We start from the raw sequence: 27296 nt of genomic DNA, 5'->3' as shown, positions 1-27296 counted from the left end.
AACATCTATGATGTTTTGTAGCCTGGATTGGCCTTCTTTCCTATTAACTCTTCTCTTGGTATGTATACCTCCTGATTCTAGGGCTCACTTGGGGCACAATTACATTTATGGTGAAATTGGTGAAATTATGCCTATGGCTCATTCTTTGATGAGTCATGAAAAAATGGCTTTCCTAAAACCATTATACATATACATATACATATACATATACATATATGTAGATTTCTTTGTCACCAGAAAAGCTGGATAAAAAACAAAAGATACAGCCAAACGTGCTATTTGGCATGGTGTAGGAAAAAAAAAAACCCTACTCCATTTAATTTACTGAATTTGTTCCTTAAAAAACAATCCCTGAATTCAGGCAATCCAGTTTGTGTAGACCCAGTGAGACAGGGATCAATATCTGGTTTCTGAGAGATGAGACTGTATGTACTGCAGATTCAAAACTAAAAATCCATATAGTGGACTATAATTCAAGACAGCCACTGCAGGGCTGTAGGTCACAAAAAGAAGGAGCATTATACCTGCATGGGCATCCTGATTCTTTGTTGGAATGGAAAATGGAAGAGAAAGTGACTTATTTCAGTATTCTCTTATAGTGGGAAATTGAAGAAAAGGGAAGTTATCCATGGAACAGTTTTTACTAATACCAACCTGAACAAGAAATTAGTTTATTCATTCAAAATCTTCCTGAACACCTGTTTTGTGTGTCACACAGTTACAACAGGACAGTGAAGCCTACTTCTTGTGATCCAGCAGGGAGGTGACACAAGGCCCCAAGGACTAGCTCATTAGCAGGCAAGAGCAGAGAGTGAGCCAGGCCTGAAGGTATGGCCACAGTCCCTCTAGCAGGAATGAAAGATAGGGAAGTCCAGTGCATTGGGTGACTGAGAAGGATCTCCAGGTAAAGGTGGTTCTGGGGCTGATCTCTAAAGGATGATGGCATTAGGTAGAGAGTAAGGAGTGGGGTGCCTCCTAGCAGGAGGAATTATGTGTGTGAATAAACCCTCTGAGGGTAGAAGGCATATGGTAGGCCTTATGAATGGAAACTAATTTTCTCTTTGGAAAATGAGGGTGTAGGCCTAGGCTGTTTCAGCCATGATCAGTCTGCATTCCTGCCAGGCCAACTATAGATTCTGTCTGCGCATTCTCCCTTGAAGGGTCTGACCCATGCAGCCATGTGAAATGGTGGTGAAGCTCATATAGTTCAGGCCTCTTTGCTTGCCTTTTCAGTCCTTTGCTAACCACTGCTCAAATCCCAGAAGCCTACTTTCTGTCAGTGTGGGAAGAATATTTGTCTTTTTCCTTTTGTAAAGGTGATCTGCTTTCCTGTCCTTTATGAGAGTTTCTTTCCCCCTAGAAGAAGAATAGTCATGGTGTGGCAAAGGGACCAATCCTTGCAAGGATTTGACGACTTATTATATTTAGCCAGGGTAGGAATGATATAATTTAATCATTTCAGTAATCCTGTGGATTAATACTGTTAATTTTACAGAGGAGGGAATTGAGATCCAGAATTGTTACCCAAAGTCACAAAACTAGAAAGGGCAGAATTAGAACTTGAAACCAAATTTGCTTCATGCCAAAACCATGTGCTCTACTGTTTTGAGAATACCTTACCTCTTCCTTTAAATTTTTCTCCCAATTTCTTAACTTTATATTAAAAAAAAATGCTCATTTTACACAAGTTGGAAAGCACAGAAAAGTGTAAAAGAACAGAAGAAAAGGAGGTTTATGGAAATATGCATTGAGAAGTGAGACCTCCCTACAGATTATGATGGGTTTTTCTTCCCCAAAACCAAAACGGGAGAAGCCATGGTATGTTTTCAGCAGAGGGCAAAGAGCCAGTGAGGACTCTTGAAAAGGACTGATGGTTCCGTGACCACCATCTCCTGTGAATGAACAAAAGGAAAAGTAGAAGCTGAGTGGTGGGAGGATTTACCATGGAGAAAAGGGAGGTTACTTTTGTCTTGAGACTGAGAGGAAGGAGAATGCAAAGACAAAAGGCGAGCAAGTGATGGTGGGGAAGTGTGCACTGGGAAATTCCAATCTCAGCCAAGTTGATCAGCAGCTGAATGAATAGAGGAGATATGGGGACTGGGAAAGAGAGGAGTGTACAATAACCACCATGGTGCCAGCGGCATCACCAAGACCTCCTCACTTCAGCTTCCTGAAACTTGTATCAGATTGGAACCTGCCCAGTGCCATGTACTTCTGAAGGTCTGACCCCATAGCCACCTACAACACAATTGATTTTAATGAAAACAGAGCATGGAGAGTGAACACATGTTGGAAACCTGCATCCAAATGCTGCCAGATATCTAGAGAGAAATTGAAAAATTCATGTAACCATGAGAATGCTTTAAATTATCAGATGTTAGGGAAGCTGAGCATAACCTAAATTTGTCATTTTACTTTTCCTTTTCAGGGCTAGTGGTAGGGAAAAGAGGCTTTGATTTCTCTCTGATCGTTTCTTTCTGAGTTTTGCAAATCTTTTAATAAGGAAATAAGTGATTAGTGTAAAAGCTTTCATTATTTGTGGTGAGTTCCAGCATCCAGCACCTCAATATTTAATCTGTATAATTCCTGTTAATGTTTTATTCATGCTCACCAGAGAGGTTATGAGGGCATTGTTAATTGCATAATTTTTCCTTTGTCTAAATAAATATGAGCACTTCTGTTTGTTTCTGACTTGGAGAAGAACTTGGTTTTTCTTTCTTTTCTCTCTCTTTTTAGCTTTCCAGGTTGGGCTCATGTCTTAGAATTAAAATCTAGGGTCCATTAGGCGTCATTCATCTGTGAGATGAATTCTATATTCCATCTATTGATTCCATCGTGGTTGAACATTTGCAGGGTTTAGGCAAGCACTAGCTAGTGCTCTAAATAGGACTTACATTATTCCTTCCATATAGGATGAAAATGGAGGGAAATATCTTCATTTGAACAGCTTGGGGGAAAACGTTTCATATATTAAGAGCTGCTATATGTAATACATGTAGTTTTCTGATAAGTGAAATGAAAATAAGTATTCTCCATGATATTGATCCAGTGGAATACATTTAATAATTCCAAGTCCATTTGCCTTTGAATGATGCCTTCTGGGATGGAGATATTTTTCAAGCCAGGGACATTTTATGATTATAAATAGAAAGTAGACCTATTTTTTGTAGTGGGTTTGCTAGAAATTGTGAAAAAGGTGTTAAGGGAAGATTGTAGCTCCATTATAGCCCTGAGAAGAATCTTGACAGTTTCTGTCCCTGGTAATATGTGTACCTCAGGGTGTCTTATTTATATGGATACCTATTAGTAAGCTATCTACTAACCAACTATCTTTTCATTGCAAAATCCCCTGGCCATTGCCTAGTTCATATCCTTAGTTTTTCTATGCATTTTGCTCTAAGCCCATGCTGTCTGTGACATTGCACTATCCTAACTTTATTCCTCCTTTATGAATAGTTTTTTTTCTCAGTCTCCTTTGATGGTTTCTTCTGTTCCTTAATGTGAGTGTTCCTTAAGGATCAGAAATGGCATTCTCCCTTTGCCCTTTTTAATTCTCCGTCTTGGTGAGTTACTTCATTTTCTTGGCTCTCTCAACATCTCTATTTAGATACTGATCTCTGAGTTCCCATTTCATGCCTCTTGGGATTTCCACTTGGATTTTCAAACTCAACTTATCTAAAAGCTCTTATTTTTTCCAAAATGATACTCTCTCCTATGTTTCTCTTTCATTTATCCTTGTTTTGCTCATTTAAACCTCAATCTTGCAGGCAACTTTGATTTCTCTTTTTTCATGATCCTTCCATATATAACCAGTCACTATTTGTTTTTATTCTGCTTCCATAAATTCTGTACAATCCCTACCCTCTTTCTTTTTCTGCTTTCACCATTTTTCAGAATTGGCTCTTAAGACCACACATTTGGATTGTTGCAGTAGCTATAACATAATATATTGAGATAATAACCTTTACTTTACTACTTATAGAAGTTTTTATTTTCCCCTTAGCAAAATGGGGAAATTTTTATGTTCTCTGCCTCTGGAAATTTTGTGAAGGGGAGTGGATATGGCAAAAAGAGAAGTTTCCAGACAATATCCAACCAGAAATTTGTTTGCAAAACCTAAGCTCATTGAGGAGAATTATTTTGGATCATTCCAGAGGGGTAGGGAAGCTAGAGATGAATAACTGAATTTGGGAGGTAAAAGTGGCCAAAGAGAAGGGAGGTTTTTTAGGGCATTCCTTTTGAGACAGAAAGATTGTGGGGCTTGGTAAATTCTGTGGAGTCAGGATCATCACTCTGTTGTCTTTCAGTGGAGTTTGTGGGACTTCTGATGAGGAAGGCTGCTATGATAGATGGGCCAAACCTTAAGATCTGTTTCCCAGCACCAGCAGGTATTAAAAGGATCTGGGGCTCATCTTCTGTATTTTAGGAACACATAGGCTTGGAGAATGAGCTCATCTATCAGTTATATCAGGGTAGTCTTAAGACTGGAGAGTCTCTCCCTAAGTGCTTTGTACAGCATAGACCACCGCCCCCACCCCACCCCCCGCTGCCAGGATTCTTGCTTGGCCTTAGGGAGGAGGTGTTAACTACAGTATAAGCTCAGCTGCTATAACACAGACACCCCAAGATCCCGAGGCTCAAACAATTTATAAGTTCTTTTTGCCTCTCTCTTGTAATAATCTGGGAGTAAGTGAACTGTTCAGGTCTGGTAAACAGCTCTACACCACAAAGGCATTTAGGATTCCATGTTTCTTCCATCTTGGTACCACCCCATCTCCTAGAACAGGATGTTAAAATCTTATGCCACAGCCTTTTTGGGCAATCTGGTGAGGTGTGTGAACTGTGTCTCAAAAAAAAAAAAAAGGATTTTAAGTGCATAAAAAATACATCGGGATTATAAAGGAAGTAAATTATAACAAAATACAATTATTACAACAATTATAAAAAGACAAATCTGTGACCTAATAATGCATATGCTTCTTTATTGATTATTAACAAGATGTATCGGTGTGTCCAATATTTTAGTTTTGGAATAGTGATGAAGACAAATTGTTATTTGATTATATCTGTATACATGTAGTGTGATATGAACATATCTTTGGTTTCTGTGGGTGACAGGGTCACAGACACTGAACACTACTGTGGTTTATTGCTTAACGTTTGTAATGAGAGAAAAAACTGAATTTCACTAAGAGATTTCTGAAAACAAAGATGTAATTTCCCACCCCAGTTTCTGGACCCCTTGATTTCTATCCATGGACCCTTTGAAGACCTGTCAACCCCAGGCTGAGGGTCTTGTCATGGAGTGTTGAAGCTGGCTCACTTGCATGTCTATTCTCTAGCACTAATAAAAGGGAAAAGGAAAAGTTAGTGGACAGCAATCTTGTCTTTATGGAGATGAAATTGTGCCCATTACTTCTCATAGTCCATTGACTTGAACTTGGTCTTATGGTTTCAAGAGAAACTGTGTTTTAAGAGAAACTGTCTGTGGGCTGGCTGTGTGCCTAGCTAAAATTAGGTACTTTTACTATTATTAAACAGGAGAAAGAATAAATACTTAGTAGCTACTATAGGAATATAGGACTCCCAAAAGTATGCCTGAAATTCAATTTTCTCCCAACCAGGCTCAGAATACATTGTGTGATTTAAAGAGGATTATTGTGAGGATTAACTACAGTGTGTTCAAGTGGCTGGTAAGGAGTTAGTTGCCCAATAAATATTCACTGAAACTAACTTGCATGTGACCAGGGTCTGTCAGAGGAATAATGCACATCCCAGAGTTCCTGGGATGATAAAGGGTCAAAGATATTTATGTTTAAATTCATTCATTCATTTGTTCATCCAAGAAATATTTTTTTGAGCTTTGAGCCAGATACTGTTGTAGTTGCCAGAAAAATGGCAGTGAGCAATATTATGATTAGGTGATGTTATTTATATGGCAAAGGTAGGGAGATTTTGAGGGTGTGATTAAGGTCCCAAATCAGCTGATTCTTAGCTAATCAGAAGGGACATTATCCAAGATGGGCCTGACTTAATAGGGTAAAAGCCCTTAAAGGAGGAACTGGACTCCACCTGAGGTGAGAGAGAAATTCTCTTGCTGACTTTGAAGAAGCAAACAACCATGTTGTAAACTGCAAATGGAAGGAAACACATGACAAAGACCTGAGGGCAGCCCCTACAAGCTGAGAGCAGCGTCTTTCAGCTACTAAGAAAATAAGAATCTCAGTCATATAGCTCTAAGGAAAATGAATTCTGCCAAAAACATGAATGGGTTTGGAAGTGGATTTTTCCCCAGTCAGGCTTTCTGATGAGAACATAGCCTAGACAACATCTTGTTTGTAGCCTTGAGAGAATAAGCTATGCCCAGATTCCTGACTCAAGAGACAGTGAGAAAATACATGCCTCTTGTTTTAAGACACTTAGTTTGTGGTGATTTGTTGAATAGCATAAAAAACTAGCACAGATAATATTTTAAATGGAATGGTTAGGAGAGGCCTCTCTGATAAGGTGAGTTTGAATGGATACTTGAAGGAAGTGAGAAGCAAACTATAAGGATATCTGGGGGGAAGAGCAGAGGAGTGGCCATTCTTGCTGAGATGAGCACAGGTGGAGGAAGATCAAGCACTAGTTAAATTGAAAGAAGATGGACACTTGGACTACGATATTGTGGTACAAGGCATCAGATTATGGACATATTTGAAAGATAGGACTAGTAAAATTTGCTAAAGGATTAGATATGGAGTGTGACAGGTAGAGGATTAGAAGGCAAGCTCTAGAAAGCAGTTGCTATTTACTAAGTTGATAAGACTGGGGTGGGAAGAAGGAGGTTTTAAGGAGCAGTCAAGAGTTTGGTTTTGGGTGTGTGATGTTTGAGATGCCATCAAATTGAGTTTGTCAAGGGCAGCTGTATATAGGAAAGTACAAGCATCTAGATGCTTGTATAAAATAGGAAGTACAAGCATATAGATGTTATTTAAACTATGATACTAGAAGAGATAACTCAAGGTACAAAATCATCCAATATTGGGCCCATACGTCACCATAAGAGATTATTTTATAGATGAAGATACTCCAGGCCAGAGGGGTAAAGTAACATTAGAACTGTAATTAAGAACCAGTTACTAGCAGAACTTACCTAAAACCCAGGCTTCTTGATTCCCAGCTCAGTATTTTTATCAATGATCACAGGTTCCTTTTTCTTTTCTTTTCTTTTCTTTTCTTTTCTTTTCTTTTCTTTTCTTTTCTTTTCTTTTCTTTTCCCTTTTCTTTTCTTTTCTCTTCCCTTTTCTTTTCTCTTTTCTTTTCTTTTCTTTTCTTTTCTTTTCTTTTCTTTTCTTTTCTTTCTTTCTTTTCTTTTCTTTTCTTTTCTTTTCTTTTCTTTTTCTACATCTGGGAAAGAGCCTGGCAAGGTCAACAAGGCTTGGTTCTTCTCCTTCATGGGGTTGCAAGTCCCACATCCTCCCCCACCTTGGGTGTCACCCCATAGGATACTGATTAGATTTGATGGCTGTGGGAGGCTCATGCTCACATAACAAATGAAAATGTATGCTGTGATGTCTATAAACCTCACCCCATCAAATTAATAATGAAAAACCTCGCATCAAAGCCCTTCTTGTGCTCAATAGCCTGTGGCACATTTGGACTCATCAATAGATGTTCAACAATATTACAACTTGTTTAAATCTTGGTAAAGTAGTGTTATGTACTATTGTTATTGACTTCCCTTTTCTAATTACCACCCAAAGGTGACAGATGATATAGCTCTAATGACCACATTCTTGGAGAGTGAGCAGCTTTGGGTCTCAACTCATTGTGTCTTAGCTGTTCTGAAGGAAGAGATCCCCCTGCTGAAAGCAGATCAACTTTAGCAAGGCCATCATATTGAGGCCCAGGTGATGTTTGAGACCATTCACAGAGGGATTTCTGTGGCTGGTTTGAAACCAGAGATTATAGAGTCTCTGTGTTAATGTAAGTAATTGCAGGAATCCTAAGGCATATGTGGAGATAGCTGTAGCCAGCTTCTATGACAGCCTACAACCTAGGTGGGCAGAAAATATAGCTTTCTTCATTTTTTTCTTATGACTCAACTTAACTTTCTATTTTTGCTGGGTTGGCAGAAATATAACCCCCCACCCTTTTTGTAATGGAAATCTAAGGTGGTTTTTTTTTTTTTTTTATCAGAGAAAGAGAGAGAGGAGAGAGAGTGAGTGCTGGTGCATGAGTGGAGGAGAGGGGATGAGGGAGGGAGGGAGGGAGAGAGAAGGGGGGGCGAAGAGAATCCATGCTGAGTGTGGAGCCTGACATGGGTCTTGATCTCAAAACTGTGAGATTATGACCTGAGCCAAAACCAACAATCAAGTGCTTAACCATCTGAGCCACCCAGGTGCCCCAGAAATCTAAATTTTGGGGGACATGGATTATGTGAAACCCAAGCATGGTAGGATGGCCTGTGACTTTGACACTGTTCAGTACATTTGTCCACTGATTTTTCTTTTTCCCTTCATAGCTCCTTCAAGCCTAGTGTCTCTGTCTTACTCCTGTGCATGGTCATTATTCTATCCTTTCCTGCTGTCTTGGAACTTTGGAGATCTCTTTGGGGCTCTCTAAGGTACCATATGCCTGGATTCCCTGTGCTTCTTCCCCTTTCTGTTTCCTGAGCTCTGCTAGGGCTTTGGCTTCTTGTAAGGACCAACATTAAATTTCATCACTTCATGTCCTCTGAGGAAATCTTTTATGGGCTCTCTCAGAAGCCCTCACACTGCCCAGATCTTACTTCTCTGCAACATTTTTTTTTTCATGCCCAAAGTCCTCTCTAGTTCCTTCAAAGTTTAGGAAGACTTTTTTTTTTTTTTTACAAGTTTACCCTGAAACAATAAGCACAGAACAGTTTAATTGCTTGTTTTTGTGGGGGGGGGGATGATGGGATGGGGGAGGAAAAATGGAAAAAGACTAGGAAATAGGAAAGTGATTTAGTTCATATAAAGGCTATCATACCACAACAGGATACTACTGGAAGCAAGACCTGCTTTTCCCCTTCTATGTCCCTGGCCAACATTCTAATAATTAGAAATCAATTCCTGTATCAGATGGTAGGGGCCATGATTAGTCACTTAGAAGTAGACAAAAGTATTTCAAAAATATAGTACCTGTTGAGAAACTTTCTAAATTCTTTCACTATGTATTTGTAATTCAGTTATTTGGTAATGATTGAGCAGATTAAGTAATGACTTATTTTCCTGAATTCCATCATGCTTTATTTTCTACTGCTTTAACTTCTTTTACAAGAGAATTGAGTTCTTGACAAGTAGAATCTGCTTTATCTCTGTATATCCAGCATAATGTATGCTACATAATAGGCATTCAGTAAATTTTTGAATGATTGATTATTTGGGTCCTAAGGAAAGAAAAAGTAGGAGTTAAGTTCACTGATGTAGAGGGCTTTGGTTTTAGAGGTGTCATCCATTCAGTAATTTTATTTACTATTTATCAAATATTTATGGAACACCTATTATGTTTTAGGACTTGCTGTATATCCTCGAGGTAAAAGAATTAGCAAGACATGTCTTTGAAGGATTCATTTTCATGGAATTGACCTATATCTTAACCGACTGTATCAGCTGCATGGAATACATTTAAGTATGTAACTTACTTTAACATGTATCCTCTAGACACTTGAGTTGTTTCTAACCTTTAGCTATTTTCAAACAATGTTGAAATAACTATATGTAAACATCATTAGTACAAGTGCATATGTGTGATATATATATACATATATACACACACACACACACACACACACACACACACACATGTATATGATAACTTGCCAAATTGCTCTTCATAGATTTCCCCCCATCAGTAATATATGACAATTTACATCTATTTTCAAATGTCTTAACCTTGGTTTCTACTGGCCATCACTCTAGGATCTTTAATTTGTTTATCCAAAGATTCAATAAGGTCTTCTCCTTCCATTCTCAGACCTTACGATGAACAGAAATATTAAATTCCATAGATTGGATCACCATTTCCCTACGTGTTTTCTGTGGAACACTAGTCCTACAAGATGTTATAGAGTCCAATGGTCACATAAATACCACAAACTGTGCCTGCTTTTTGCAGAATTACAAAGCACTATAGAACAATAAAAAACATGTTTGACTGTGTTCAATCCCAATGTTTCCCAAACATATTTGGGAATCACTTTGTAAACCTATTAACATATCTTATAATGTATACACACACATATTTTGAGAAGTCTCATAAAGATTCTACTTAAAATCTTGGATACTTAGTAGTAGGGTAAAATGAAATTGAACAAGTAAACCTAGTTTCACAGTAGAATAATTTATAGGATGTTTAAGCATGAAAATGGTTCTGTGCTCTCATAAATTTGAGAAATGCTGCATAGTATATCCCATTTTGGGAGAGTCACAATGTATTAAAAACTCTGAGAAATGTTGCAGTGAATTTATTTAAATTAGCACTTTCTGAACTTGTTGGAAATAAGTCTTTGTCACGTTTATATTTCATTGGACAGAATGTGCTAGAGGAAATACTGACTAAACTACCTCATATTTCAGGGATAAGGTAAAAATGCAAGAAATGAGGCTACTTACCCAGTTTTATCAAACTCAATTTTCATTAGTTTAAATTCAGTTCAGCCTGTTATCTTTTCTCTTTTTTCTTGCTGTTTCATTAAAAGTAAATCCTGCAAACCCTTTACTATGAAAAAATATGTCAACAAGGTTAGGAGAAAGCCAAATTTAAACACCTAGGATGTCTGATATTCACTACTGAATTGCCTGAACAATTATTTGTATAATCAAGGATGTGCTCTCAAATGCCATCATTTTAAATTTATTTCAATCCAATTGCCTTTTCAACCAAAGTTTAGTTTAGTTTTTAATAGTTCCACCTTATGTATTTGCCTTTTATTTTTAAGCCCCATTGTTTCAGACAATGACCATCCTCTTATTTGCCCTTTTCATAGATGCTGGCTTTGTATGTTACTTGAAACTTGATTTACATTTATATTGATTGATTACATCTCTGTTTAAAAAATTATCTTGGTCTTAAGTTCCACTGAACTTCTGCTACAACATTTGTAGGAGAAAATAACATTGCCCAGTTTCTTCTGTGATCTTTCTCTCCAGATATTCATCCTTTACTTCATCTATCAACAGAATTTATGAATACAGGTGCTAGGCATTGAGCGAAGTGTCGTAGCCAACACAAGTGCACATATACATGGTGTCTGGTGTAGCACAGTTGGCATCTAGCTGACGAACAGGAGTCCCTCTGGCTGAGTCTCCACGTGGTAAAGGACCAGGACTGCTGTGTATGGTTACATACAGAGTGCCTGCACAACTGCAGGGGGCGTTATTTACATAGATGATGATTTTGGTGGTTGCGCCACATATGTGTGGTGCTATGGAGTTGTGTCCCACAGGGACCCTGTACTAGGGCTCTGTTCTAGCAACTGTCTGTTGGTTTTTCAGTCCAGCTCCAGGAAATCCTTTGTGGGTGAAGTTCAAGGAGGATGCATGGAAAAATGGTTTCTGTTCTGGACAACAGAATTATGCACATACCAGAGGGGTTGCCATTTATTAAGGTAACTCTGAGCTGGGGAGACTGGCTTCAGAGACAGCTTTGAATATGACTCAAAAGTTGAATTTCACCTGTGAATTGGCGCCACCTATGAACTCTGGACAGGGAGCCAGGGAGCACAAGAACTTGTTCTGAATTGGAATCCACTTGGTAAGTGAAATAAAAAAAAAAAAAAAATCACAGCTCAAAGTCAGTAACAAAGATGAAGTTAGGAAATTCCCAAATAAAGGAAAGTTCAGATATATGCTTCTAGACAGTAACCCATGGGTTAAAGAAGAAATCATGATGGAAATTTGAAAATACTTTGAATTGAATGACTTTGGAAATTTTGCATATCAAAAGTTGTAGGATATAGGCAAAGCTTTGCTTATTGGGAAATTAATAGCTTTAAGTGAATACATTAGAAAAGATGTGAGGATGTAATCTATGAGCTAAGCATCCATCGTAAGAAGCTGGAAAATAACAACATATTAGACCAAAGAAAGCAGAAGGAATGACATTATTAAGAGTAGAAAGTAATGAAGAGGAAAACAAAAAACAAACATGCAGTAGAGAGGATCAAGACATGCAAAAGTTAGTTTCAGAAGGGGCTGATAAAACTGAAATTTCCTAGTGCAGGAGTGGTGGGGTGAGAGGGAGAGAGAGACAGGGAGACTGAGAGACAGAGAGAGCTAGCAAGAGCTCCAGCAGAGAGGGAGAGGGGGGGAGAGAGAGAGAGAGGAAAATCAATGTTAAGAATAAAAAAAGTCATTATCTGAGATCCTACAGATATGAAAATGATAAGCTCTTATGAATAACATTATAACAATACTTTTAAAATTTAGGTAAAAGGGACACATTCTTAAGCACAATTTATTAAAAAGATCTAGATAGTTTTTAAGTATTAAGGAAATCAAATGCATAATTAAAGCTTTCACCATGAAGAAAACTCCAAATCAATAGTCAGTAAATTATATCAAACTTTTGTAACAAAATAACTCTAGTCTTACACAAAAGAAAGAATATTCCTGACACATTTTTGAAGGTAAGCCTAAGGCTTATCTCACTCATGGCTAGAAATTTAAGAGAGAACAATCAAAATATTAGCAAACTAAACCCAGAAATATATAAAAAGGAATGAAAGATTGGTTTAGCATCTGAAATCAATATAATTCACTTAGAAAAAGCGATAAAAAAGTGACATTTCAATAGATTCAGAGATTACATCTGATAAAATGTATTATTAGTTCATAATAAAAACTTAGCAAATTAGAAATAAAGGAAGACTTCCTTAATATTATCAAGGATAGTTAGTAAAAAAAAAAATCGATACTTTATGGTTAGAAGCTCTCCCTTTAAGAAGGAAGAATAGAAAGATCCCCAGTATCATTACTTCTCTTCAGTATTGTACTGAAATGCTATCCAGGGCAAAAAGTCAGGAAAAACAAGGAAAAAGAGGTAAATAGATTGGAAAGGGAGAAATAAAGGTGTTATTCAAAGATACAAAGATGTAAGGTAAATAGTGAAAAATCCGTTGTATGTCTGTATATGCCTGCACTAAACAGCTAGAAAATGAACAAAACTATATTATTTATAGTGGCATCAAAAATGTCAATTACCTAGGGATAAATCTAGAAAATGCTGTGTAAGATGTCTAGTCAGAAAACCATAAAACATAACTGATAAAAATTTTTAAAAAGATGTAAACAAAAGAAAGGAAAAACCACATCTATAGATTTGAAGACTCTATATAAAGATGTTAATGCTCCCCAAACTGATCTCAATTCAATCCCGATAAAAAAATACTATTCCCAACAAAAAGCCCATTTTTTTTTTTGGTGGAAATAAACAAGTGGATTCTAAAATTTATGAAAATTCAAAGGGTCAGGAACAGTTAAGGCACTCTTGAAGAAGAACAAGTTAGAAGTCAGTGTGGAATAAACACACAGAATGGTGGGAGATAGGGGAAAGTTCAGAAATAGATCACACATATATTAATATTTAATTTATAACAAAGGTGGTGCTCGAAAATAGTTGGGAAACTTAGTTTTATCAGTAAATTATTCTGGAACAGATAAATTAAAAAGACATAGAAGAAGGAAACTTGACCTCTACATCCCACCATACACCTGGTAGATTGTAAATATGGATACAAGAGGTAAAATAGTAACATTCAAGAACATAACATAGGAGAATATCTTTATGGCCCAGGGTAGGAACGAACTATAAAGGAAAAAGACAAAATGGCTAAATTAAAATCCAGAACTTCTTTTCATTATAAGGGAGTGAAAAGGTAAGAAGATATTTGCAACAAACATGAAAGACATATTCAAAATGTAAGAAAAAAACCCCAGAAATTTAAAAACAACCTGATAAACATACAAATAAGAGATTGGAACAGGTATTCCACAAAATATAATATTCAAATGGCTAAAATATGTATGAAGTTTCTTTAATTTCCTAGTTAGGGAAATGCTAATTAAAACCATAAGAAGATACTACTAGTCATCTTAGTGACTGAAATTAATAGGACTGACAACTGTCTAGTGTTATTGGGAATATGGAGCAATGGGAGTCATATAGCAGTGTGTATTGGTATGATCACTTTGAAAAACAGTTTGGTATTATCTATTAAAGTTGAAGATAGATTATTCTATGACTCAGCAATTACAGTCCTAATGTGAGCACATGGGTACCAGGAGACATAGATGAGAATGTTCATAGCAGCATTATTCCAATGGCCCAAACTGAAAAACACACACATGACCTAGAATAGATACATAAATTGTAGTATATTCATACAATGAAATTTTATGTAGCCACAAAAATAAATGACCTACATATAAATGGAACAACATGGATGCCTTTTACAAGTATAGTGTTGAATGAGTGAAGGTGAATTTGAAAACATGCCTGCATTGTCACTTCATTTGTGCAGAGTTCAAAAAGCAGGCAAGGGTGGTCTGTGATGTTTGATGACATGTTCTTGGTAGTGACACTTGGTAAGCAGGGGTTGCCATGGAAACCAGATAGAGGTTGCCTTTGAGGAGCTCTAAGTTTTGGTGATTAGGAGGAGGGGGCTTTGGGGATTCTGGCAACATTCTGTTTCTTGGCTGGGGCAGGGGTTGCATGGAACATCACTGTGATACTTTATTGAGATATGCACTTTTAATTTTGTGTACTTTCTCAAAAATAATTTAAAAAGAAAAGAAAAATATGGATATATGATTTTATGCAATTGTGATGTGATGTATATACTTGGATATTCTTCACAACATTGTTTATAATATAAAAAGATTAGAATCACCTTAAATGTTGTTTAAGATGCCAGTTAAGGGGTGCCTGGGTGGTTCAGTTAGTTGACCATCTGACTCGATTTCAGCTTAGGTCATGATCCCGGGGTTGTGGGATTGAGACCCTCACTGAGTCCCACTTTGGGCTCCATGCTCAGTGTGGAGCCTGCTTGAGATTCTCTCTCTTTCTCTCTCTCTCTCTCTCTCTCTCTCTCTCTCTCCCTCCCTCCCTCCCTCCTTCCCTCCCTCCCTCCCTCTCTCCCCTCTGCCCCTTTCCCCCACTTGTCTGCTCTTTCTCTCTCTCAAATAAAAAAAAAATAGTTAAGTAATTTATGAAAGATCCATACAATTAAATATAAAACAGCTATTAAAAAAGAATGATACAACATAATATATACTTATGTGGAAAGTTCTTCAAAGTTAAGTGAATGGAAAAACAGGATTCAGAATAGTACATAGAGTTTGCAGCATTTGTGTGTAGGAAAATGCATTGCATGTTTCTAAAAGTAGTAATAGTGATTTCCTTTTGAGAGAGAACTATGTGGCTAGAAGACAGGGAACAATTTCTTTTCAATGAATACTCCTATATATATTTTTTGAATTTTGTCATGTATATATTCCTTAGTCTCAAACTTTTAAAAGTAATATAAAATAAAATACTGGAAAAATAAAGAAGAATCACGCCAAAGGCCAGTAGTTTTACAGATGTAAAAAAATTGGCTTAGAAGTTTAGGTGACTTGTTTGAGATCATTCAGCTAAAATGGAGTCAAGCTGGAATTCGGTCCTAGCTTATGTGAAAGACTGTGTGAAAGGAGATTCAGCCTATAAATAAATAAATAAATAAATAGATAAATAAATATAGGAGCATTCTTGCTTGCTTAGCTCAGTGTGGGCCATTTTGGAAATCTGTAATGGACCAACAATGCTAAAATTACACCAAAAGTTATTATGTACTTTTATAGCTCTTTGGATTCCATTAATAACTGCCAAGTGAAACAAAATGAAAATAGGGTAGATGTTTAGAAATTAAGATTTCCTATAGAAAATTCTAATATATAATTCTGTTAACTTTTCTTAGTTTTCTGACTTCTGACAATTTGACCTATTTGTTGGATAGTGGTTTGACCATATTTTTCTTTATGGGCATATAATTTTCTTAATGTTATAACAACTCTATCTCTTTGTTGATATTGAATATGATCTCCTCTACAACCTATGCTTTGCTTCATTTATAGTATTTATCAGAGTATGTCTCTTACGTCTTTCACCCACTGATACCAAATTCTAGCCATTCTGTTTTTAAAATGTTATTTGGATATTCCTCACTTTCTACCTCCTCTTCAAATCCAAGCCTTACGGATATTTATATTTTTACTATTTTTTGAATGCTTATTTATTTATTTTGAGAGAGATAGAGTACTAGTGGGGGAGGGCAGAGAGAGAGAAACCCAAGCAGGCTCTGCACTGTCAGCACAGAGCCCAAATGGGGCTCCAACTCAGGAACTGCAATATTATGACCTGAGCCAAAATCAGGAGTCAGACTTTTAAATGGCCAAGCCACCTAGGCACCCCAAAGTTTTCTGGATATTTAGTCTTGACTATTGCATTAATGTTATTGCTAAGTTTTATTCATGTATTTATCGTTTATTCATGTATTTACTCCATGTTTATTGAGCACTTAATGTGAAACAGGTCTTGGGTATACAATAATTAATAAAGCATGGTCCCTCTTCTCAAGGATTTTGTGGTTAACTGAAGAAGAAGAAACATGAAAACAAAATTATAGTATAATATGAAAAGGGCTTCAATGGAAGTATGTATAAGATGTTACAGGAGCCCAGAGTGGGTAACAAAGAAGAATTGTGGGTGGGAAGTCAGGGAACAGTTCAAGACAAAGTGATGTTTGAATGGAATCTGTGAGGAGGCAGAACTTTTGACAGGATGGGCAAGAATAATTGCAATTTAGGGAGAAGAAATAGCTTGAATAAATTCAGGGAGATGTGAACGGACCTCTTCTCTATTTGTTATGTGTGATACATAGCATACAGCCACTCAAGTTATTTTGTAGACAGAGAAATTAGATATGTGATCTGATGTTAATACTTCCAATGATTTGCCAGTTTCTTCCAAACACAGGAAACATTCCATGTTCTTAAAGCACACTTTTCAATTTTCCTTCTTAAAACTGTGCTTTCCATCTTACAATTTGATTAAGTAGGTACTCTATTTCCTAGAAATCTCTCTGTATGGTATCTGATTAGAGTTGTTCAAAAGAAGAACTTGAGTGAATTTTGGGAGGTAGGAGAGAAGCAGCCATTATGACTTGTGGAAGTTTGTCATGGTCACATGGAGAGCCTGTGGGTTCTGCTGGTCCTTGCCCTTCTCCACCCTGTTTCTAGCTCATCTTGCCAATTGCTGCCCTGTTGACCAATAACGACATCAAGCCTACTATCAGACTCTTCTTGACTGTGGATGCACAGAGGTGTTGACTCTTTAAAAGGAAATAGATTGCTTTAGACCTCCCCACAAGTTCCTCCTGTGGTTTCATTTTCATGGCTGGCTAGATTGGTTTCTTGCATTTCCCTGCAGGCTTTGCTCTGTCCTCTCTTGTGAGTGCTCCAGATGGACTGCTTAATGATTTTTCCTTGACCCCCTGACTGCCCCCACCAGGCTTCCCCAGTTGTTCACATATTTATGTAAGGTCTGATTCCTAAATCCCGTATTCTCATAATATTCTTTCTTAGTGGCTGTGAACCCTGACCGATGCAGGGAGATTTCTTAAATAGGACACAAACTTTGACTAGAATACTCTCTTTTCCTGCCCCCCATTTCTAGCGTGGCAAAGTATTGTGTGTTTTCAAGGTTAAGTTTAAATGTGTTTACCCTGTGAAAACATCGAGAACTTCCCTCCTTGCCAGTTTTACACAAACAGTGGTCCTGAAACACTTTTGACACTTTTTATTTATCACTTATATTATGGCTTGGTGCTTGTTAATCTGTCCCTACCACTAGATTGTGAGCTCCTTAAGGTCAAGAGGAACATGTCTTGCTGTCTTTCCTGTTCTTCCCTTTTCATCCACCTCCTGCCTCATACAGTGCTGTGAACAGCTCCAGTATGTTACTGCCTTGCATATACAACATAGGAATTGCTTTCAAATCCGTGAGGATTAGGCTACTGGATGCCCCTAGCTAGGAGGATTTTATAGGCAAAAGAGTTGGAGAACTGAGGAAATGGATGGACACAGAAACTGGAGAGTGTTATGCTAAGTGAAATAAGTCATACAGAGAAAGACAGATACTGTATGTTTTCATTCTTATGTAGATCCTGAGAAACTTAACAGAAGACCATGGGGGAGGGGAAGGAAAAAAAAAAGGTTAGAGAGTGAGGGAGCCAAAATATAAGAGACTCTTAAAAACTGAGAACAAACTGAGGGCTGATGGGGGTGGGAGGGAGGGGAGGGTGGGTGATGGGTACTGAGGAGGGCACCTGTTGGGATGAGCACTGGGTGTTGTATGGAAACCAATTTGATAATAAATTTCATATTAAAAAAAAATAAGGTATTTTATGAGATGAAAATAAAGCACTAAAATCCAATAATTTGAACTATGAATTTAAGCCACATTTGTTTTTTAAGTTTTTATTTAAATTCTAGTTTGTTAACTTAGATGGTAAAATTAAATTGGTTTCAGGTGTAGAATTTAGTGATTGATCACTTACATGTAACACCCAGTGTTCATCACAGTTGCCCTCCTTAATACCCACCACCCATTTAGCCCATACCTCACCCACCTCCCTCCATCAACCCTCAGTTTGTTCTCTGTAGTTAAGAGTCTCTTATGGTTTGCTTCCCTCTCTCTCTTTCTTTCACTTCCCATATGTTCATCTGTTTTGTTTCTTAAATTTCACATATGAATGAAATCATATGGTCTCTCACTGACTTATTTTGCTTAGCATAATAGACTGTAGCTCCATCCATGTCATTGCATATGTAAGCCACATTTGTAATTTAAAATTTTCTAAAATGAATGTAGCCATGTTTAAAAAACTAAAAGTAAATGGTGAAGATTGTACTATTTTATTTAACCCCAAACATTCAATATATTATAATTTCAGCACATAATCAATACAAGATTATGGATGAGAGAAAAAAATAAAGCAGTAAAATTAACACACTAAATAAAGAAACACCAATGACATATTACTCATTATTAGTTGGCTATAAACGTTATATCATAGTTAATTTCTATTTGCCAATTTTTGGTTACTGCCCAATATTTTAGTGTTTCTTCTACCTTTGTTGTAACACTTTAAAAAATGAGTTCATATCTTTCCTCTTTTTTCCAGATAATATGCATGTTTTTGAAAGGGCTTTTCTTTGTGTCTTCCTGCTATTCAGATATTTAGTGTTTTTTCTGATGTAATGGCTTAGAGTTGTCGCTTGTCATTTCAGGTTCTTCTCATGTGCACAAATGCAGAGTGACTTGGATGCTAAAGACAGAAATAAAGAGAAAGAAAAATAGTTATAAAAACTAACAAACAAGCAAACCCCAAGCCTTTGGGAAAATTTTATTTAACTTACTTGTTCACACTGTGCAGGTACTCTTCACCTCCTCTCCCTAATATACAGAGACTTAGAACCTCTCTGGTAAGCTAACTTCATGCTAAAGTTAGCATGAACTTTATTTGATGAACTCCCATCATATTTCTGCTACTGTCTTTGAAGGGCACAGGAGGGCAGTTCTGAGACCAGCTTTTACCTTCTTTCAATGTCCTAAGAAAGAGGGGAAAACATTGCAAAAATTCCTGCCCACGTTCTGCTGTCTTTTTTTGCTCCTTTTCCTATTCCCTACACCACTTTCTCTTTTTTTAATTATCCCCAGTCCAAGGGACTCATAAATCTCATGCACTGTAACTGAAAGTGAAATTCTCCTAGTTGCTGCAAAGCAGCACAGAAGCAAATCCACAGATACTGGAATTCTGTATAAAGGGATGCTCATGGCTGAAGAGGGATAGTCTGTATTCAGTTTTCATGATCGTGTGTGCATAGATTTGCTTCCCTTTGATATGCTAAAAAAAGAAAATTCGTTTCCAATAAAATCTTGAACTACTTTTGGGAGAATAAAACTACTGTTTTATTTTAGGGAATTTGTCAGTTCTTAATAGTTAAACCTGATTGGCTGAGGGAGAAAATTGCTGAGAGGCCAATCAAATTGTTTCTTATTTGAGAACTTGGCCATTTAAAGGTAGTTCAGGTGGATTTCATATAACGGGATTCTGAAATGGTCAGCCATTAGATTTTGTGTTTCAACAACTGAACGGGATGGCCCATTGATTGCCCATTCATTGTGACAGCCCAAAGCCCCGTGATTGACCAGCGTCTGGTTAACTCAGTTGACCTGGATACCCAAGGCCCCAGTGATTGCTCCCTGAACCTTAAGGGGTGCTTGAACTGCCAAGGACCAGTCACATGACTGTTTTGTTTGCAGAATCGTCATTGTCAGAGGACAAAATTCAGAGTCCACTTGTGTTCTTTCATAGTGCCACACAAAACAAAACAAAAATAAAAACAACCCCACAATATTTGGGAAATTGATTCTATTATAGACATGCTTTATCATATCTACTGTTACAAGTGCAATAAAAGTTTAAAAATACAATGCTATTTACATTAGGTTTATACAGGGTTTATTTGATTTGCAGGTAATTTAAAGGTGCTATAAACTAGTAGTTCTCAAAATGTGTCAGAGTACCCAGACTGGCAGCATCAGCATCATATGGAAACTTGTTAGAAATGCAGAGTACGGGGTCCCTGTTCAGAAATACTGAATCAAAAACTCTGGGGTGGGACCCAGCAATCTGTGTTTCAACAAGCCCTCCAGGTGATCCTGATATGTGCTCGAACTGAAAATCACTGCTCTTAACTGTTAGTATGTGGGATTTTATTCAAATGGTGGCAGCATTGGGATCCCAGTGCTTTCTATTCTCTTCTCTAACCTTTCCTCTAGGGTCCTCCAGGGTTAGAAGAGTCACTTCTCTGGCTGCTCAGTCCCTCAAGGCCCTTTGAAACTTCTATTCCTGGGGTCTGGGTGGGCTATGTGGTATTGGGATGTGCTGGGAACACTATCTGTTACTGCATTAGAACTTAGCAGTTAAACCAGAGCTTCCCATCTGGTTTGGTTAAATAGCACTGCTAATCTTCTGGGCTGGCCTAGGTAGCTGCACACTTCTTGCAAAGAAAGCAAACTGTTGCCTTTGTGTGCTCCTGTCAGCCTCATAGGAGTAAGGTAAGGGTCAACCCTCTCAAAGTATTTAGAAAAGCAATTTAAGCTTTCATTCTGGAAGAAAATTTCTGTTTGTTTTCTTTATAAGCTTGGTGTGCTGGAATTTACAACAAACCTAGAATTTTAAAAGACCCATTGCATTGAAAGGAATGTATCCCTCTTCTGCGTAATATGAGAGATTCAGGGGGCCCAAGAAAATGTCAGCTTGCAATATTGCCTAAACATTTTATCTCCTTGTTCAGGAGGCTCTGGTGTGGCAGCAGGGAGGTTGGAGATACAGACTCATTGGTACTACCCAACATAGTTTACTGGAACCAAATGTATCTAAGAAAAACACATTGGTGTGGTGTTTTTTTTTCCCACTAGAGCTGCCCTCGATAAAATGTGGGTGTCATTTGAAAAGGGCATCATTTCCAATGAATTCTGAAAGTGTCACACAGAGTATTGATTGATCAGTCTTGCCGACAGCACGACCAGGGCCAGAGTGGAGCTGTCCCTGTGATCCAATTTTCAGAGCTCACAGACACCTTCACTCCCTGGCAAATAGCATCAGCAAGTGGCAGAATGGAGGGGGCCAGAGGTATGGGTGTGTGTACAGGAATAATCTGGCAGAAAGGTGGCAAGAATGAATGATTTTGTATCATGGCCAGCTTGTCTAACCAGTACATGTTGAAAGCTGCAAGTATCACATCTTAGGTGTGTTGGATGACTGGAAGTCTGCTTTTTTTTTTCTTTAACAAGCAACATTAAGCCATGAATAAGTCAGAAGCAGATTCTAATCAATGAGGAATACCAATACTCACATCACTGAAATCATTTTAAGATAACATTAGTGTCTACATTTGTGTTTGCTTTTGTCCACAAGTTCATACACTACACAGATGGGGAAAAAGTACCCTCCCAAATGTACTTTCTTTGCAGCACATACCATAGTTATACCAAATACAGGTGGTCCTTAGAATGACAAATACACAGTCTAGGCGAGTGACTTCTAAGTGTACCACTTGTTTGCTCTAGGATTGCATGTATAAGCAGATGCATAGATGAATATGAGCAGATAGATCTACCTTGGCCCATGTCACAAAGAGTTTGGAGGTTGGCTGAGTGGCCTAAGGCAAGGTGTGGGCTTCCATTTTTCTGTTTATAAAATAAGAGAGTGGACAAAATGATTTTTAAGCTTCGTTCCATCTGTGACATAGTATGCTTTTTTTCCCCATGGGTTTTTATTCAGGGGTAGCAAGATTGAGGCAAGAGGGGCTTGGTTTGATCAGAATGGAGATGGCTGAGGGCTCTCTGTTTCCTGTGAAAATAGTTTCCCAGTGTGTGAACTCTAGACTATTGGATGAGAAAAATAAGCACCAGATTTGCATCTGGACATCAGGACAAGGACCGATGGTGCTGTAGCCTATATGCCAGAGGAATAAGGCAAGAAGTACTTGTAGGAATTACAGGCACCTCTCTTCTGAGCTGAAGATCCCAAGGGATTTTTCATCTCCTTAGCACTCCTACCTGGGATTCTGGAGCACATTTTTGTGGGAAACATGCAAGTATGTTTCTTCCCTCCTTTGCACAAGAGAATAATAATAGCATGCTGTGATTTATCCATTCTAATTCTTATATACTCTTTCAACTTTGTTGAGCCTGCTACAGTCTGTGCCTATTATCTCCTTGCGCTTGGGGTATTTGTCTACCCCAATCATGGAAAGAAGAGGTTCTTTTGGTCATAATTGTGTTCTTTTCCCAATCTGACAACCTATGCCCAATCATGGACTGCTGCATTTTTGCTTAGCAAGACCTCCCAGGGTTGCTGGCAGGTTAAATGCAGCACAGCATTGAAAGCACCAAATCTTTTATAGGACGATAAGTGTATAACATTTGGTTATTATTTCCAGTGGACTGCAAACTCCCTTAGAGACCAGGATTGTGCGTATTCTTCATTGCATCCTCTTTGCTCGGTGCATTGTGGAGCTTGATGGATTTTGTTCAATAAGGAAATCAGTTCAAGACTGGCCTCCATAGCTGTCACAAGTGACTTGACCATCTGAACTCTTCAAGTAGCTTAGGGAAAATAATTAGTATTTGTTCTTGGCAAGGAGGATGATCATTTAGACTTCCGGTCATTTTTGTGGACACTGTGTTCATGTAATGCTTTGAACCGTTGACTGTAACTCTTCATCATAAGAGAATCCAGGTAAAATATTCTGTCCAACTGTTGGCTTAATCTTGTTAAAGGTATGCCTAGCTTCAACCTTTGTTCTTTTGCTGGGACATGGGCTTACCGTTCGCTTTTGTTTGTTCTTGTAGCCCAGCTCCCACATATATGCAGATCAATGGACTGGCTCTACCTGGCCTCCTTCCACACCCCTCTGAGGGCCTTTGCCATTGGTCAGCAATTCCCTCAGAAGGAGGTGGGCTCACCATCAGTATGTGTGTGCAATGGAAATCAGGACAATCATCCTGCCACAAGGGTGAGTGACACCTTTTCTAGTACCATTCTAGATGATGAAATTGAAGGGTTACTCTATTTAAAAATTTTTTTTTCAACGTTTATTTATTTTTGGGACAGAGAGAGACAGAGCATGAGCGGGGGAGGGGCAGAGAGAGAGGGAGACACAGAATCGGAAACAGGCTCCAGGCTCTGAGCCATCAGCCCAGAGCCTGACGCGGGGCTCGAACTCACGGACCGCGAGGTCGTGACCTGGCTGAAGTCTGACGCTTAACCGACTGCGCCACCCAGGCGCCCCGAAGGGTTACTTTATAAAGTGGCCAGTCCAATCAGAAGAAGGATGAAAAAAAAAATCAAATAATTTTCTAGAAGGGGGAAATGAGAACTAAAACTGGGTGACGTCAGGTATTTTGCCTATTTATCTAGTGGTCTGTGATTATTTTTTAGTTTTATGGATTAAACGTGATTTTATCTGTTTGAGTGGGGGGAAAAATTAAAGTATGAAGAAATTCAGTGATCCTTTTTTCCAGCTGGTTCATAGCAATATGGAGTCTGGAATCTAGAGCATTTGACCCAAAGCCTTTTTCTACTGCTCCACACAATATTAAATTATCTAGTCATTCCTGTCTTATTCTGGTTTGCTGGCTGCCCTATGTTGAAAAACTTTCTACTGATTATGGGGGAAAAAAATTCAGCTACTTTCAAAACCATTTACCAAAGCAAATATCCCAGGTCCCTATCTCTGTTCCATAGGTGACTTATCAGTTAAGAAAATAAAAATATGAAACTTTCATCAAATTTTTGAAAATTATTCCAAATAATTTCAAAGGCAAATTATTGTTCCACTTTTTCCAAGTTTTTATGTTTATATTTAGTAGAAACATGCAAATTGAAAGGACATTTGGAAAAGAGAAAAAATGATTATAATCCCATAATTTTCCCTTATTCCATATTCTTCATAGCCATGTATGCTTTATAATGATGCATTACACAGTGACTATACCTCAACTTAATCATTCCATATTTCTGAAATTTAGACTGTTTCCTCTCTTTCTGTGAGATTTTCATGTACCACTGCTATGGACCTCTTTCTTTTCTTTTTCTTTCTTTCTTTCTTTTCTTTCTTTCTTTCTTTCTTTCTTTCTTTCTTTCTTTCTTTCTTTCTTTCTTTCTTATATAATTTATTGTTAAATTGGCTTCCATAAAACACCCAGTGCTCATCCCAACAAGTGCCCACCTCCCTGCCCATCACCTACTTTCCCCTCTGCCCCACCCCCATCTACCCTAGATTGTTTTCAGTCCTTAAGAGTATCTTATGGTTTGCCTCCCTCCCTCTCTGTAACTTTTTTCTTTCCCCTTCCCCTCCCCCATGGTCTTATGTTAAGTTTCTTAAGATCCACATATGAGTGAAAACATATGGTATCTGTCTTTCTCTGCTTGGCTTATTTCACTTAGCGTAATATAAATACTTTTTCATTATTTAAAATTTAAAATTATTTCTTTAGATCAAAAGGATGTATTCATTCTAAAGGCTATTAATATATGCTGTTCAATTAGTTTTAAAAGTGGTTTTACCAACTTACACTGCATATAGGCAGTTTATTTTATCATATTCACCAGTCTTACAAATTGTCATGAATTTTTTTTTTTTTGCTGATTGATGTGTAAAAGATAGTAACCTGTTTTAATTTGCATTTTTATTTTTGTTTTTGGTTGTCTTTCCTTACTTTAATTGTTTATCATTGGAATCTTGACTTCAATTAAATTTTTAAAATATTAAATACAGGTAATTAAAAAACACTGAAAATTGGTAACACATGATTAAATAAGCAGATTAGAAGCATAGGAAGCTAGCTTCTGTTGTTCAAGCTAAGTCTCGTGGACAACTGATATCTCCAAGTGGAGTGAGAATTTTTGAGAGGTGGCAGGGGAATTAAAATGGGGCTACTGGGGGCCCACGCCCTATACACTTCCTGAAATTTCTAGAACACAGAAGCTGGATAGCAGGCATTTGAAGTAGTCTTACCCTCCAGTGTGTCTCTTTGGGAGATTTTGCTCATGTAAGAATGATTTGTTTATTTCAAGCAAAACAAGTTATTTTTTTTAGAAAATATATTTGTGAATATAATGTGACCTGGGTATCCAGTGTCCAGATCAATTCAATATTTTACTCATAAGACAACATAGTTATCTTTCCATCTAATTTCTATCAGGAAATAAATGATTCCTTTCACTGAAGACTCCAAAGGCAGTGAGGAACCGTGGGATTGGGAGGTGATTTGTAGATCCTGTCTAGGATGGCTTGGAAGTAATTACTGCTAAGTATAGTCATGCAGTCTGCTTATAAGACACACTAGCCGTTGTTCCAATGATTTCTATTGTTGCACCTTACATTTGGTAGATGTGTGGCATTTATAAGGATTTTGCATTTTTTGTCTCTCCTTGAAGATGGGATTTGCTTCGTAGGCACTCTCTTAACCTTGCTCTGCTGATTGAAAAGCTTAAGGACCACACAGATTTCATGGCTTCTGAATGCTTATTTATGAAATTCCAGGAAGGATGAGTGTACTGAAAAAAAGAATTGTTTTTCTAAAAGAGAAACAGGTACAATCAGAATGGCTCAGAATTTAATTATAAATGATTCAAAGCAATTGAATATTGCTTACTGAAAGCCAAGTTGAGGAGGAAGTCTTGTTTTTGGAAATAAAGTGCTCATAATGGGATGTGGCAGCAAACAGACAATAGAGTAAAAGTATGTTCTATTAACTCCCTTCTCTTTGCTTTTTCTGTGTTGGATTTAAGAACTATCTCAAATAAAAGGTGAGGGAAAGGATGGATTCACAGGACAAAGCAGGGGCAGGTATTTCAGAGAGTTTGGGACAAAATGAAAAAAGAAAAGACAAGCAGACTTGATCAACCGACGGGAGCTGGGCACGTTCATGACTGATAAATTGGGCTCCTGCATGCTCTAATTCCTGCTGCACCTCAGACTGCTAACACGCCTTGATAAAAAGAAGAAAAGAAAGGAAGGGAAAAAAATCCATGCAGGAGTCTGTGAGTGCACACAGAATCTGTTCCGAGCTCCCTCCACAGTCAGACATGGATCAATAAATCAATAGGGAATGTTCACTGGCTGTAAAATGGGTAGAGAATCCAGTGTCAAGCTGCTCTAAGATGGATGGACAGTGGGCTTGCTGTCTGCTGAAAGGCCAGAGGTGACTACCACCTTGAGATGAGATCAGTGACCAACAGCCTAACAGCCCTTTGAACTCAGAGTCTATGATTGAGGACCCGGGCATGGCTTAAAACAGTCCCACTGCGACCCATGGCGACATCCCCTCTGCTTTGTGCATCACCCCCAACACTCACACCTCTTGGCAGAGCTGAGGGTTTGCCACACGGGGCCTGGCCGCTATCTACCCCTGGCCTGCTGTGCCCTGTCATTGAAGTAAAGGCTACAGGAGACTGAATCAGAAATTACTAGATGCCCTAGTGGTAGGAAGCATCGATCGGAAAGGGTAGGGATTTTCTGCACAACAGTTGGATTTTCCCTTTTATATAAAGGGGGTTTAACATAATACAGGCAGTGCTTTCACTGCACAGCACTGTCTGTTAACCCTTACTTTCGTGGACTTAACCTGAGGCTACTGCAGGGGTGGCTGTAGTCGGTCTCTCTGAAATTCAG

This window comes from Lynx canadensis, chromosome B3 (assembly GCF_007474595.2).
Source record: "Lynx canadensis isolate LIC74 chromosome B3, mLynCan4.pri.v2, whole genome shotgun sequence".
Lineage (NCBI taxonomy): Eukaryota > Metazoa > Chordata > Mammalia > Carnivora > Felidae > Lynx > Lynx canadensis.
The sequence above is the reverse complement of the archived record's forward strand: the minus strand, read 5'-3'. Positions refer to the sequence as shown.